Here is a 15,588-nt window from a genome sequence, read left to right as displayed (position 1 = left end):
TAGCAATTAAGTACCCTACTGTCTATAAACAAAAATAACTTCTTAGCAAAGAGCAATTTCTCAAGCAATGAATGTTGCTAGGACTGTCTAGGTGGGGAAAACTAGCTGTTATTGGTAGAGGTTTGGAACTCTCTTTCTTATTGGTCTATTAACTAATTTACCACCTGTTGATGTCACCAGGCAGGCCAAAACTCCATCCCACCAAAGCAGGCAGATATTTTAGGCTGTCTTCAAACAGCTATTATGCTAAAATGGCATAATCACAATTTCACAGTATTATTCCAACCTCATAGTGTAGAAAAAATATAAAACACAGGAAAATCACGTTTTGCACTGCCCATGCTGTCAGTCAAGAACAAATTCTTATTTAGGGCCTACACTGGCAAAACCCAGACGACGCTGGGCCAATTGTGCACCGCCCTATGGGACTCCCAATCACAGCCAGTTGTGATACAACCTGGTTTCGATCCAGGGTGTCTGTAGTGACGCCTCTAGCACTGAGATGCAGTGCCTTCGACCGCTGCGCCACCCAGTTGCTACAATAGCACAGATATATCTATGATTTTCCCCAGTGGTATGTGGTAAATTCCCACCTGCCACTTGGTTACAAACGCACATAGGGAATGTGTTGGGAGCTCCCTCAAGCCAGTGCATACACCAATCCAATGGCACTAAATCTTTGAGGGGGGAGTGAACAAGTGCAAAACTTGGGGGAGAAACTAAATTGGGTGTGCACCCTTTCACTAATCCCACTTTTCTAATATTGGACTGCACTAAGTAAGCAGACTGAAGTTCAATGCTCACTGCATGTAATTGCTTATTGATGATGCTATACTGTATTTTATTCATATGATCTTACTAATGTGGTTGTATATATTTTTCCAGACGTGTAAAACCAAGCAAATTCCTGTCTACATTGTTATTGTAAAATGTAATCACCTCAACAGATGGATCAGAACTGCAAGCAACTTTGTCCAAGATACAAGTTAGGCATTATCGCACAAATGAATAAATATATCAATGTAATCAGCACAGATGTTACTGATCAGGTTCTCTTATTGATTCTATTCATTAAAAACATGCTTGAAAAGTTATTTATTGAAAATGATAAAAGGGGGGAAGAAAGGAGATTGGAAGTTGTAGGAAAGTAATTAAGGCTCTATTTTCAGCTGACCTTAAACCAGCGCAATTGTTAAACGCATGCTCATTTGCAATTTCAACCTGTTGAAGCCGGTGCTCTTCTACACTGAACATAAATATAAAGACAGAATGCAAAGGTTTCAAAGACTTTACTGAGTCACAGTTCCTATAAGGAAATCAGTCAATTGAAATAAATAAATTAGGCCGTAATCAATGTATTTCACGTGACTGGAAATAGAAGGTAGGGGCGTAGATCAGAAAACCAGTCAGCATGTGGTGTATTTTATTAGGATCCCCATTAGCTGTTGCAAAAGCAGCAGCTACTCTTCCTGGGATCCACAACAAACATGGCATAATACAGAACATTAATAGACAAGGACAGAACTACATACATTTTATTTTTAAAGGCACATGTAGCCTACATATCAATTCATACACACAAACTATCTAGGTCAAATAGGGGAGAGGCGTTGTGCTGTGAGGTGTTGCTTTATTTAATTTTTTTACTTTTTCTGTTTTTTTAAACCAGTTTTGTTGTTTATTTGAGCAATACAAGATGGAATGGTGTTCCATGCAATAATGTCTCTATATAATACTGTACGCTTTCTTGAATTTGTTCTGTATTTAAGGACTGTGAAAAGACCCCTGGTGGCATGCCTAGTGGGGTAAGTGTGTGTGTCAGAGCTGTTTGTAAGTTGACTATGCAAACAATTTGGGATTTTCAACACAATGTTTCTTATGAAAAATAAGAAGTGATGCAGTCAGTCTCTCAAATCTTAGCCAAGAGAGATTGGCATGCATAGTATTTATATCAGCTCTCTGATTACAATGAAGAGCAAAATGTGCCGCTCTGTTCTGGGCCAGCTGCAGCACTCGACCACACAACTGGACAATAATCAAGATAAGACAAAACTAGAGCCTGCAGAACTTTCTTTTTGGAGTGTGGTGTCAAAAAAGCAGAGAATATCTTTATTATAGACAGACCTTTCCCCATCTTTACAACCATCAAATATATGTTTTGACCATGACAGTTTACAATCTAAGGTAATGCCAAGTAATTTAGTTTCCTCAACTTGTTGACCACCACCATGCATTACCTTATTCAGCTAAGGTTGAAAACTTAGGGAATGATTTGTACCAAATACAATTCTTTTAGTTTTAGAGATGTTCAGGACCAGTTTATTACTGGCCACCCATTCCAAAACAGACTGCAACTATTTAAGGGTTTCAGTGACTTCATCAGCTGTGGTTGCTGATGCATATATGGTTGAATCATCAGCATACATGAACACACATACTTTGTTTAATGCCAGTGGCAGGTCATTGGTAAAAATAGAAAAGAGTAGAGGGCCTACAGAGCTGCTCTGTGGTATACCATACTTCACATGTTTGACATTAGAGAAGCTCCATTAACCCTTTTCAACAACAGGTTTTTTCAACAACAGGTTATGGTCAATAATATCAAAGGCTGCACTGAAATCTAATAGTACAGCTCCCACAATCTTATTATACATTTATTTCAACCAATCATTAGTCATTTGTGTCAGTGCAGTACATATTGTGTGCCCTTCTCATAAAAGTATGTTGTTAATTTGTTTACAGAGAAATAGCATTGTATTTGGTCAAACACAATTTTTTCCCAACAGTTTGCTAAGAGCTGGCAGCAAGCTTATGGGTCAGCTGTTAGAACCAGTAAAGACAGCTTTACTACTCTTGGGTAGCGGAATGAGTTTGGCTTCCCTCCAGGCCTGAGGACAAAGACTTTTCTCTAGGCTCAGATTAAAGATATGACAGATAGGAGTGGCTGTAGAGTCAGCTACCACCTTCAGTTGATTTCCATCTAAGTTGTCAATGCCAGGAGTTTTGTCTTTATTGATCGATAATGATACGTTTTAAACATTTTCCAAACTTGCAATGCTTTTCTTTCATTATGTTTTTTTTATGCATGAATATGATGGCTCACTGTTGTTGCCCACTTTACCAAAGAAGTAATCATTAAAATAATTGCCAACATCACATGATTTTGTGATGAATAAGCCATCGAATTCTATGAAAGATGGAATTGAACACCCTTGTAGGTTGATTAATAACCTGAACCAGATTACAGGCACTGGTTACAGTGAGAAGCTTCCTCTTGAGTGGACAGCTTGATAAAACCAGTCAATATTCAGGTCCCCCAGGAAGTAGACCTCTGTTTACATCACATACGCTATCAAGCATTTTACACACATTATTTAGATACTGTTAGCACTTGGTGGTCTATAGCAACATCCCAAAAGAAAATGCTTTAAATGTGACAAGTGAACCTGCAACCACAACACTTCAATAACACTTGACATAAGATCTTCTCTAAGCATTACAGGGATATGGCTCAGAATAGATACAGCAACACCTCCCCATAAGCATTTCTGTCTCTTCTATAGATGTTATATCCTTGTATTGCTACTGCTGTATCATCAAATTAATTATCTGAGTATTAGAAGTGGCTAATAGAGGAATGTTATCTGATTTCTAAGGCTACATGTATTAAAATGGGCTATTTTCAGCACTTTCCTGGGTTGCTTATCAGAAATCGACATAATACTAAAAAGAGCAAACGAAGCAAGATAAAAAAATATATACATTCAGCAGTCCATGAATAAATTGGTGTGTGTATGTGCTGCGGGGTTGAAGCTACGAACCCATAGGCTTGGCTCTCATCCCTTCCAGGCTTCTGGGAGGGAGGGTGGACAATGAGCCTGTCATAGCGGATATAAGCAATGTCCCTACGCACTCTGGTAGCTTACATGATTGGGATAAGTTACTTCCTCTTCTGGCACACAGCTTCAGGACTGTCCTTGTTGAGGAAGATATACGTTCCTCTCAGGTTCTTGGATCTTTCCATAACCGCTACCTTGTCCTTGAACCTCGGGAACGTGACCACTATCAGTCTGGGCCTTTCACCTGGGTGGTGGGTTTTCCAGTCCTCTGGGCGTGCTCCACCTCAATCTTCCTGTGGTCCATCTTCAGTTTATCAGAGATCATTTCCCTCACTTTGTCCTCAGACTCCGTCCAGGTCTCTTGTGGAGATTCTGCAACTCAGTCCACAACCATGTTGTTTCTGCCTGGATTGTCCCTCGAGATAATCTGATTTCTCCATCATTGTTATCATGGATTCACACAAAAAACTGATGTCCTCTCTCAATGACTTACAGATTGCTGCCATCTTGCTTTCCTCCTGTTTCAACTCTCCGAACTGCAAACTGTTCTTCAGGTCCTGGACCTATCTGGTCAGGTCTTCCATTCTTGTATTAGTTGAATCCACCGGTATTTGGACAAAACACTTGAAGCTATTTTCTTGTTGTTGTAACAACTTCTTGTAGAACTCTTTTTGTTCATTTAAAATATCCTTTCCGTGTGAGAGACATCACTGTCCTCAACGGTACTCACACCGGCTTTTGTCATGGTTGCTAGCAACATATGTTACGCTGTTACTCCTCACAGTTCCAGACAGGGCAGGTCAAAGGGAGTCCCAGCTACAATGGCTAACCACGTCGCGTGCTGGTTTCAAACCTTCAAGAAAACCCAGCTAGCTTGATAGGCTAGCTGCTACGCCAAATAGCTATTCAGACCTGGCCTCGGACAGCAGGATCACTGGACTAGCAGTCCCATCTGCTGATGCCAAATACATCATGGGATCCAAACTAAAAAGTTAGCTAGCCACTAAGAAATTTTCCAATATACTGTACTTTCAGAACAACAAACTTTTTAAAAACGAGCTCTCCCTTGTTCCCACCATTAGCCTCATGCAGCGCGGCATATCTCCTTTGCATAGATCAAACTGTTCATTGTGGCCAGTAGAATGTTGTCCCACTCCTCTTCAATGGCTGTGCAAAGTTGCATTATATTGGCGGAACTGGAACCCGCTGTTGTACACGGCGATCCAGAGCATCCCAAACTTGCTCAATGGGTGACATGTCTGGTGAGTATGCAGGCCATGGAAGAACTGGGACATTTTTAGCTTCCAGGAATTGTGTACAGATCCTTGCGACCATTGGGCTGTGCATTATCATGCTGAAACATGAGGTGGTGGTGGCAGATGAATGGCACGACAATGGGCCTCAGATCTTGTCACGGTATCTCTGTGCATTCAAATTGGCATTGATAAAATGCAATTGTGTTCGTTGTCCGTAGGTTATGCCTGCCCATAACATAACCCCACCTTGACCATGGGGCACTCTGTTCACAACAAGGACATTAGCAAACCGCTCGCCCACACCCTGTCATACAGTTGAAGTTGGAAGTTTACATACAATTAGGTTGAAGTCATTAAAACCTGTTTTTCAACCACTCCGCAAATTTCTTGTTAACAAACTATAGTTTTGGAAAGTCGGTTAAGACATCTTCTTTGTGCATGACACAAGTAATTTTTCCAACAATTATTTACAGACAAATTATTTTGCTTATAATCCACTGTATCACAATTCCAGTGGGTCAGAAGTTTACATACACTAAGTTGACTGTGCCTTTAAACAGCTTGGAAAATTCCAAATGATGTCATGGCTTTAGAAGATTCTGATAATTGACATAATTTGAGTCAATTGGGGGTGTACCTGTGGATGTATTTCAAGGCCTACCTGTCATGTTTTGTCTTATATTGTCTTGTCATTATGCTTTCCCTTCTGTTCGTTTCCCCCTGCTGGTCTTATTAGGTTCGTTCCCTTTTTCTATCCCTCTCTCTCCCCCTCCCTCTCTCTCCTCTCTCTATCATTCCGTTCCTGCTCCCAGCTGTTCCTCATTCTCCTACTCACTCATTTAGTCTTTTCACACCTGTCCCCTATCTTGTCCTCTGATTAGAGTCCCTATTTCTCCCCTTGTTTTCCGTTTCTGTCCTGTCGGATCCTTGTATGATGTTCGCTGTGCTGTGTCATTGTCTCGCCCTGTCGTGTCTTGTCTCCTTCAGATGCTGCGTGTGAGCAGGTGTCTGAGTCTGCTACGGTCGGTGCCTTCCCGAGGCAACCTGCAGTTAATGGTCGAGTCTCCAGTCTGTCCTCGTCACTACGAGTGGATTTAAGTTTTTTCATGTTTTGTTTTCTGCTTTGATTGTCCAGGAGTATTGCTTTTATCCTTTACTGGAATAAAGACTCTGTTTTCGCCAAGTCGCTTTTGGGTCCTCATTCACCTGCATAACAGAAGGATCCGACCAAGAATGGACCCAGCGACTACGGATTCTCGTAACACTGCCGTCGAGATCCAGGGAGCTATGCTCGGCAGACACGAGCAGGAATTGTCTGCTGCTCGTCATGCCGTTGAGACCCTGGCCGCTCAGGTTTCCGACCTCTCTGGACAGTTCCAGAGTCTTCGTCTCGTGCCACCAGCTACTTCCTGGTCTGCCGAGTCTCCGGAACCTAGGGTTAATAACCCACCTTGTTACTCCGGGCAGCCCACTGAGTGCCGCTCCTTTCTCACCCAGTGTGATATTGTGTTCTCTCTCCAACCCAACACATACTCAAGAGAGAGAGCTCGGGTTGCTTACGTCATATCACTCCTTACTGGCCGGGCTCGAGAGTGGGGCACAGCTATCTGGGAGGCAAGGGCTGATTGTTCTAACAATTACCTGAACTTTAAAGAGGAGATGATACGGGTTTTTGATCGTTCAGTTTTTAGTAGGGAGGCTTCTAGGGCCCTGGCTTCCCTATGTCAAGGTGATCGATCCATAACGGATTACTCTATAGAGTTTCGCACTCTTGCTGCCTCTAGTGACTGGAACGAGCCGGCGCTGCTCGCTCGTTTTCTGGAGGGACTCCACGCAGAGGTTAAGGATGAGATTCTCTCCCGGGAGGTTCCTTCCAGTGTGGACTCTTTGATTGCACTCGCCATCCGCATAGAACGACGGGTAGATCTTCGTCACCGAGCTCGTGGAAGAGAGTTCGCGTTAACGGTGTTTCCCCTCTCCGCATCGCAACCATCTCCCTCCTCCGGCTCAGAGACTGAGCCCATGCAGCTGGGAGGTATTCGCATCTCGACTAAGGAGAGGGAACGGAGGATCACCAACCGCCTGTGCCTCTATTGCGGACTTGCTGGACATTTTGTCAATTCATGTCCAGTAAAAGCCAGAGCTCATCAGTAAGCGGAGGGCTACTGGTGAGCGCTACTACTCAGGTCTCTCCATCAAGATCCTGTACTACTATGTCGGTCCATCTACGCTGGACCGGTTCGGCTGCTACATGCAGTGCCTTGATAGACTCTGGGGCTGAGGGTTGTTTTATGGACGAAGCATGGGCTCGGAAACATGACATTCCTCTCAGACAGTTAGGGAAGCCTACGCCCATGTTCGCCTTAGATGGTAGTCATCTCCCCAGTATCAGATATGAGACACTACCTTTAACCCTCACAGTATCTGGTAACTAAGACTAGTCATTCAACTGAGACTGCTCTTCTCTGTATCACGGAGGCGCTCCGCACCGCTAAAGCTAACTCTCTCTCCTCTGCTCTCATCCTTCTAGACCTATCGGCTGCCTTCGATACTGTGAACCATCAGATACTCCTCTCCACCCTCTCCGAGTTGGGCATCTCCGGCGTGGCCCACGCTTGGATTGCGTCCTACCTGACAGGTCGCTCCTACCAGGTGGCGTGGCGAGAATCTGTCTCCTCACCATGCGCTCTCACCACTGGTGTCCCCAGGGCTCTGTTCTAGGCCCTCTCCTATTCTCGCTATACACCAAGTCACTTGGCTCTGTCATAACCTCACATGGTCTCTCCTATCATTGCTATGCAGACGACACACAATTAATCTTCTCCTTTCCCCCTTCTGATGACCAGGTGGCGAATCGCATCTCTGCATGTCTGGCAGGCATATCAGTGTGGATGACGGATCACCACCTCAAGCTGAACTTCGGCAAGACGGAGCTGCTCTTCCTCCCGGGAAGGACTGCCCGTTCCATGATCTCGCCATCACGGTTGACAACTCCATTGTGTCCTCCTCCCAGAGCGCTAAGAACCTTGGCGTGATCCTGGACAACACCCTGTCGTTCTCAACTAACATCAAGGCGGTGGCCCGTTCCTGTAGGTTCATGCTCTACAACATCCGCAGAGTACGACCCTGCCTCACACAGGAAGCGGCACAGGTCCTAATCCAGGCACTTGTCATCTCCCGTCTGGATTACTGCAACTCGCTGTTGGCTGGGCTCCCTGCCTGTGCCATTAAACCCCTACAACTCATCCAGAACGCCGCAGCCCGTCTGGTGTTCAACCTTCCCAAGTTCTCTCACGTCACCCCGCTCCTCCGCTCTCTCCACTGGCTTCCAGTTGAAGCTCGCATCCGCTACAAGACCATGGTGCTTGCCTACGGAGCTGTGAGGGGAACGGCACCTCAGTACCTCCAGGCTCTGATCAGGCCCTACACCCAAATAAGGGCACTGCGTTCATCCACCTCTGGCCTGCTCGCCTCCCTACCACTGAGGAAGTACAGTTCCCGCTCAGCCCAGTCAAAACTGTTCGCTGCTCTGGCTCCCCAATGGTGGAACAGACTCCCTCACGACGCCAGGACAGCGGAGTCAATCACCACCTTCCGGAGACACCTGAAACCCCACCTCTTTAAGGAATACCTAGGATAGGATAAAATAATCCTTCTCACCCCCCCCCTTAAAATATGTAGATGCACTATTGTAAAGTGGCTGTTCCACTGGATGTCATAAGGTGAATGCACCAATTTGTAAGTCGCTCTGGATAAGAGCGTCTGCTAAATGACTTAAATGTAATGTAATGTAAATGTAACCACAGTGAGACTATTTCCTTTTTGATTTTTCGTTCACCTTTTACACCTGTTGTTTTGGGTCATCCCTGGCTAGTATGTCATAATCCTTCTATTAATTGGTCTAGTAATTCTATCCTATCCTGGAACGTTTCTTGTCATGTGAAGTGTTTAATGTCTGCTATCCCTCCTGTTTCTTCTGTCCCCTCTTCTCAGGAGGAACCTGGTGATTTGACAGGAGTGCCGGAGGAATATCATGATCTGCGTACGGTTTTCAGTCTGTCCAGAGCCAACTCCCTTCCTCCTCACCGGTCGTATGATTGTAGTATTGATCTCCTTCCAGGGACCACTCCTCCTCGGGTAGACTATACTCTCTGTCGGCTCCCGAACGTAAGGCTCTCGAGGATTATTTGTCTGTGTCTCTTGACGCCGGCACCGTAGTGCCTTCTTCCTCTCCTGCCGGGGCGGGGTTTTTTTTTGTTAAGAAGAAAGACGGTACTCTGCGCCCCTGCGTGGATTATCGAGGGCTGAATGACATAACGGTTAAGAATCGTTATCCGCTTCCCCTTATGTCATCAGCCTTCGAGATTCTGCAGGGAGCCAGGTTCTTTACTAAGTTGGACCTTCGTAACGCTTACCATCCCGTGCGCATCAGAGAGGGGGACGAGTGGAAAACGGCGTTTAACACTCCGTTAGGGCATTTTGAGTACCGGGTTCTGCCGTTTGGTCTCGCTAATGCTCCAGCTGTTTTTCAGGCATTAGTTAATGATGTACTGAGAGACATGCTGAACATCTTTGTTTTTGTCTACCTTGACGATATCCTGATTTTTTCACCGTCACTCGAGATTCATGTTCAGCACGTTCGACGTGTACTCCAGCGCCTTTTAGAGAATTGTCTCTACGTGAAGGCTGAGAAGTGCGCCTTTCATGTCTCCTCCGTCACTTTTCTCGGTTCTGTTATTTCCGCTGAAGGCATTCAGATGGATCCCGCTAAGGTCCAGGCTGTCAGTGATTGGCCCGTTCCAAGGTCACGTGTCGAGTTGCAGCGCTTTCTAGGTTTCGCTAATTTCTATCGGCGTTTCATTCGTAATTTCGGTCAAGTTGCTGCCCCTCTCACAGCTCTTACTTCTGTCAAGACGTGCTTTAAGTGGTCCGGTTCCGCCCAGGGAGCTTTTGATCTCCTCAAAAAACGTTTTACGTCCGCTCCTATCCTCGTTACTCCTGATGTCACTAAACAATTCATTGTCGAGGTTGACGCTTCAGAGGTGGGCGTGGGAGCCATTCTATCCCAGCGCTTCCAGTCTGATGATAAGGTTCATCCTTGCGCTTATTTTTCTCATCGCCTGTCGCCATCGGAACGCAACTATGATGTGGGTAACCGCGAACTGCTCGCCATCCGCTTAGCCCTAGGCGAATGGCGACAGTGGTTGGAGGGGGCGCGACCGTTCCTTTTGTCGTTTGGACTGACCATAAGAACCTTGAGTACATCCGTTCTGCCAAACGACTTAATATACGTCAAGCTCGTTGGGCGTTGTTTTTCGCTCGTTTCGAGTTTGTGATTTCTTATCGTCCGGGTAATAAGAACACCAAGCCTGATGCCTTATCCCGTCTCTTTAGTTCTTCTGTGGCTTCTACTGATCCCGAGGGGATTCTTCCTTATGGGCGTGTTGTCGGGTTGACAGTCTGGGGAATTGAGAGACAGGTTAAGCAAGCACTCACTCACACTGCGTCGCCGCGCTTGTCCTAGTAACCTTCTTTTCGTTCCTGTTTCTACTCGTCTGGCTGTTCTTCAGTGGGCTCACTCTGCCAAGTTAGCTGGTCATCCCGGCGTTCGAGGTACTCTTGCTTCTATTCGCCAGCGCTTTTGGTGGCCTACTCAGGAGCGTGACACGCGCCGTTTCGTGGCTGCTTGTTCGGACTGCGCGCAGACTAAGTCAGGTAACTCTCCTCCTGCCGGTCGTCTCAGACCGCTTCCCATTCCTTCTCGACCATGGTCTCACATCGCCTTAGACTTCATTACCGGTCTGCCTTTGTCTGCGGGGAAGACTGTGATTCTTACGGTTGTCGATAGGTTCTCTAAGGCGGCACATTTCATTCCCCTCGCTAAGCTTCCTTCCGCTAAGGAGACGGCACAAATCATCATCGAGAATGTGTTCAGAATTCATGGCCTCCCGTTAGACGCCGTTTCAGACAGAGGCCCGCAATTCACGTCACAGTTTTGGAGGGAGTTCTGTCGTTTGATTGGTGCGTCCGTCAGTCTCTCTTCCGGGTTTCATCCCCAGTCTAACGGTCAAGCAGAGAGGGCCAATCAGACGATTGGTCGCATACTACGCAGCCTTTCTTTCAGAAACCCTGCGTCTTGGGCAGAACAGCTCCCCTGGGCAGAATACGCTCACAACTCGCTTCCTTCGTCTGCTACCGGGTTATCTCCGTTTCAGAGTAGTCTGGGTTACCAGCCTCCTCTGTTCTCATCCCAGCTTGCCGAGTCCAGCGTTCCCTCCGCTCAAGCGTTTGTCCAACGTTGTGAGCGCACCTGGAGGAGGGTGAGGTCTGCACTTTGCCGTTACAGGGCACAGACCGTGAGAGCCGCCAATAAACGTAGGATTAAGAGTCCAAGGTATTGTTGCGGCCAGAGAGTGTGGCTTTCCTCTCGCAACCTTCCTCTTACGACAGCTTCTCGTAAGTTGACTCCGCGGTTCATTGGTCCGTTCCGTGTCTCCCAGGTCGTCAATCCTGTCGCTCTGCGACTGCTTTTTCCGCGACATCTTCGTCGCGTCCATCCTGTCTTCCATGTCTCCTGTGTCAAGCCCTTTCTTCGCACCCCCGTTCGTCTTCCCTCCCCCCCTCCTGTCCTTGTCGAGAGCGCACCTATTTACAAGGTACGTAGGATCATGGACATGCGTTCTCGGGGACGGGGTCACCAATACTTAGTGGATTGGGAGGGTTACGGTCCTGAGGAGAGGAGTTGGGTTCCGTCTCGGGACGTGCTGGACCGTTCACTTATTGATGATTTCCTCCGTTGCCGCCAGGATTCCTCCTCGAGTGCGCCAGGAGGCGCTCGGTGAGTGGGGGGGTACTGTCATGTTTTGTCTTATATTGTCTTGTCATTTTGCTTTTCCTTCTGTTCGTTTTCCCCCTGCTGGTCTTTTTAGGTTCGTTCCCCTTTTTCTCTCTCCCTTCCTCTCTCTCTTCTCTCTATCGTTCCGTTCCTGCTCCCAGCTGTTCCTATTCCCCTAATCAATCATTTAGTCTTCCCACACCTGTTCCCTATCTTTTCCCCTGATTAGAGTCCCTATTTCTCCCCTTGTTTTCTGTTTCTGCCCTGTAGGATCCTTGTATATTGTTCACCGTGCTGTGTCTTTGTATCGCCCTGTCGTGTCGTGTTTCCCTCAGATGCTGCGTGGTGAGCAGGTGTCTGAGTCTGCTACGGTCAAGTGCCTTCCCGAGGCAACCTGCAGTTCATGATCGAGTCTCCAGTCTGTTCTCGTCATTATGAGTGGAATTGTGCTTTATGATTGATTATTTACTTTACTGGATTAAAGACTCTGTTTTCGCCAAGTCGCTTTTGGGTCCTCATTCACCTGCATAACAGTTTTTCCTAGCCACCTTGCTTCTACACCTGCATTGCTTGCTGTTTGGGGTTTTAGGCTGGGTTTCTGTACAGCACTTTGAGATATCAGCTGATGTACGAAGGGCTATATAAATACATTTGATTTGATTTGATTATCTCAACTATTATTCTGACATTTCACATTCTTAAAATAAAGTGGTGATCATAATTGACCTGATACAGGGGATTTTTACTAGGATTAAATGTCAGGAATTGTGAAGAAATTAGTTTAAATGTATTTGGATAAGGTGTATGTAAACTTCTGACTTCAACTGTACATGATGTCTGTTATCTGCCGTTTACAGTTTAAACCGGGATTAATCCGTGAAGTGCACTTTTCAGCGAGCCAGTGGCCAGCATTTGCCCACTGAAGTCAGATCAAGACCCTAGTGAGGACGACAAGCACGAAGATGAGTTTCCCCGAGACAGTTTCTGACAGTTTGTGCAGAAATTATTCGGTTGTACAAATCCACAGTTTCATCAGGTGTATGTATGGATGACTGGTCTCAGACAATCACGCAGATGAAGAAGCTGAATGTGGCGCTCCTGAGCTGGTGTGGTTACGTGCGGTCTGCAATTTTGAGGCCAGTTATATGTGGCGTTGTGTTGTGTGACAAAACGGCACATTTAGAGAGGCCTTTTATTGTCCCCAGCACATGGAGCACCTGTGCAATGGTCATACTGTTTAATCAGCTTCTTAATAGGAGAAAGGAGAAATGCTCACTAACAGGGATGTAAACAAATGTGTTCACAACATTTGAGAGATATACGATTTTTGTGCATATGGAACATTTCTGTGATCATTTATTTCATCTCCTGAAACATGGGACCAACACTTTACGTTTATATTGCGTTTATATTTTTGTTCAGTGTATTTTCAAACCCTAGAGCCAAGATTGGTAATTTGACTGCATTATATGAGCTCGCTTGCGCTGAGGTGGGAGAGGTGGTAATATCTGAAGTGTGTCCTTAAAAGTGCGCCAAAGTGCCAATTTCCAGTATGCGCCTGGTGGGGATATTTAAGAGCAACTGAATTCTGGTTTTAGTGGTAAAACGGTTGGTTATGGCATGGATTTTGACAGCGGAAGCGCAGCCAGCCTTGACGCACGGTGCCCATATGCACATGGAACAAGAGCTGTGCTTTTTGCTCTTGTTATTTGCTTTTTTTGTGTGCTTTTTGTGCCTTAAACATTGAATTTTGAATCATACAAAACAAGTGTTTTTTCCCCCCAATTGTTTTTCATTTGATTAAAAACCAAGCATAGCCTCCCCTCTCAATGAAGGCTGTTTTTTTAATGTCATACCCAATGCATTCGCCAAGTGGTCAAGACTATCGATGAAGTGTTTGGCTTATGAGACCGCTTTCAAATAAATCTTAATCACCAATAAATCTTAAATCACCAGAGCTTTGTTAAAATATCAAATTTGTCAAAACAGTGAATACATCCTGTGCAACGTTACACCTACAGTATGTAGGGTATTACAGCGCATTTTATTATTTGGGATGTGCGTTAAAACTCCATACATGTAGGCTATATAGGCCAAACCATCATGGCACGAGAGCTGAGATAATCCGGTGAAACTCATATTTAGAAGCATTTAAGTTATTTTCCTGTAACAATGGCTTGTTTTCCATTTCATTTGATATTCGTTTGATTAAAAAAACAAGCCCCTATAGTAGGCCACCCTTACACTAGTATAACGAAAGCTGTTTCAACAGCAATGTGTCTACTGTATTTTTCTTATCCCGGCCATGTATTAGCCAAAGAGCCTATCCATAAAACATTTCTAAAATGTATACTTGTGACTTTTGCCAATATTCACAATTAACATAGGCCTACCTTCAGTGCATAACATATGGCTTGTATCCATTTCTAAAGACTACCTCTTGTCCAGTTGCCAAAGACTCGCTCCTCCAAACACAGGCTATTCAACATTTTCAGTACTTTAACGCTGTATCGACAGTAGGCCAAGGCTATATCTTGTTTATTGAGAACATGCCTTACACATACAATACAATTTACGGGAGACTAGTATTTTTTATTTGCGGATAAGTGCGATGCATAAAGGCCTATACTCATTAAAGCTAATTACAACAATCTTGACTGTCAACACTCCAAAGATATTGAGCAAACAGTGGATTTAAAAAAAATACTGTTGCTATCACTAGTTACTGTTGCCTATGCTATTTAATAAACTGTAGTATCAATCCACAATGGACTAGGATGAGAATATTCTGTGCCCCTAGCCAAATTGGAGTTGATGACAACGCAATAATATACATAATTTGCGAAAAATGCATGAGGTATTAAGCCATGGAATGCCTTGATTGGCCAGTGAGCCGCCAAGCCCACATTACACCTAAAACTATTTTAGTCATCAAAACCCAGCCCTTTCGGCCTTCTGCCAACTATTGTGTTCATAACTGCTGTGAAAATAGCTCAAATATTTCTGACACACCCCTGGACCTATAGCACTATGCCAGCACTTAGATTTACCATTTGCATTAGGTTTCTTAAAATAAAACCCTCAAACATTCTTGTGATTGGGAACACCTCTTTGACCTGTGTGCCCTGAGTTAGTCCAAAAAACATGCAAAACATTTTGGGACTGTATTAACAGTGGACTAATTAAAAAAATATCAAAATATAGTTTTTCAGTGGATTTTTCCTTTAAGGCCAGGTTTCAATCTTAAGCATTACAGCCTGCTTGGCGCTTAACGGTTGATTCCAATTGAGCTCACATCTGCAGTGTTTACCTTGAATGAGATATCTGTGAACGTGATTGATTTGATCTTTCCATGACAGACTGACCAGGTAAATCCATGTGAAAACTATGATCCCTTATTGATGTCACTTGTTAAATCCACTTCAATCAGTGTAGATGAAGGGGAGGAGACCAGTTAAAGAAGGATTTTAAGCCTTGAGACAATAGGGACATGGATTGTGTTTGTGTGCCATTCAGAGGGTGAATTGGCAAGACAAAATATTTAAGTTTGTTTAAACAGGGTATGGTAGTAGGTGCCAAGTGCACCGGTTTGTGTCAAGAACTGCAACACTGCTGGGGTTTTTCACGCTCAACAGTTTCCCGTGTGTATCAAGAATGG

The sequence above is a fragment of the Oncorhynchus gorbuscha genome, linkage group LG12 (assembly GCF_021184085.1).
Source record: "Oncorhynchus gorbuscha isolate QuinsamMale2020 ecotype Even-year linkage group LG12, OgorEven_v1.0, whole genome shotgun sequence".
Classification (NCBI taxonomy): Eukaryota; Metazoa; Chordata; class Actinopteri; order Salmoniformes; family Salmonidae; genus Oncorhynchus; species Oncorhynchus gorbuscha.
This window is presented reverse-complemented; position numbering follows the sequence as displayed.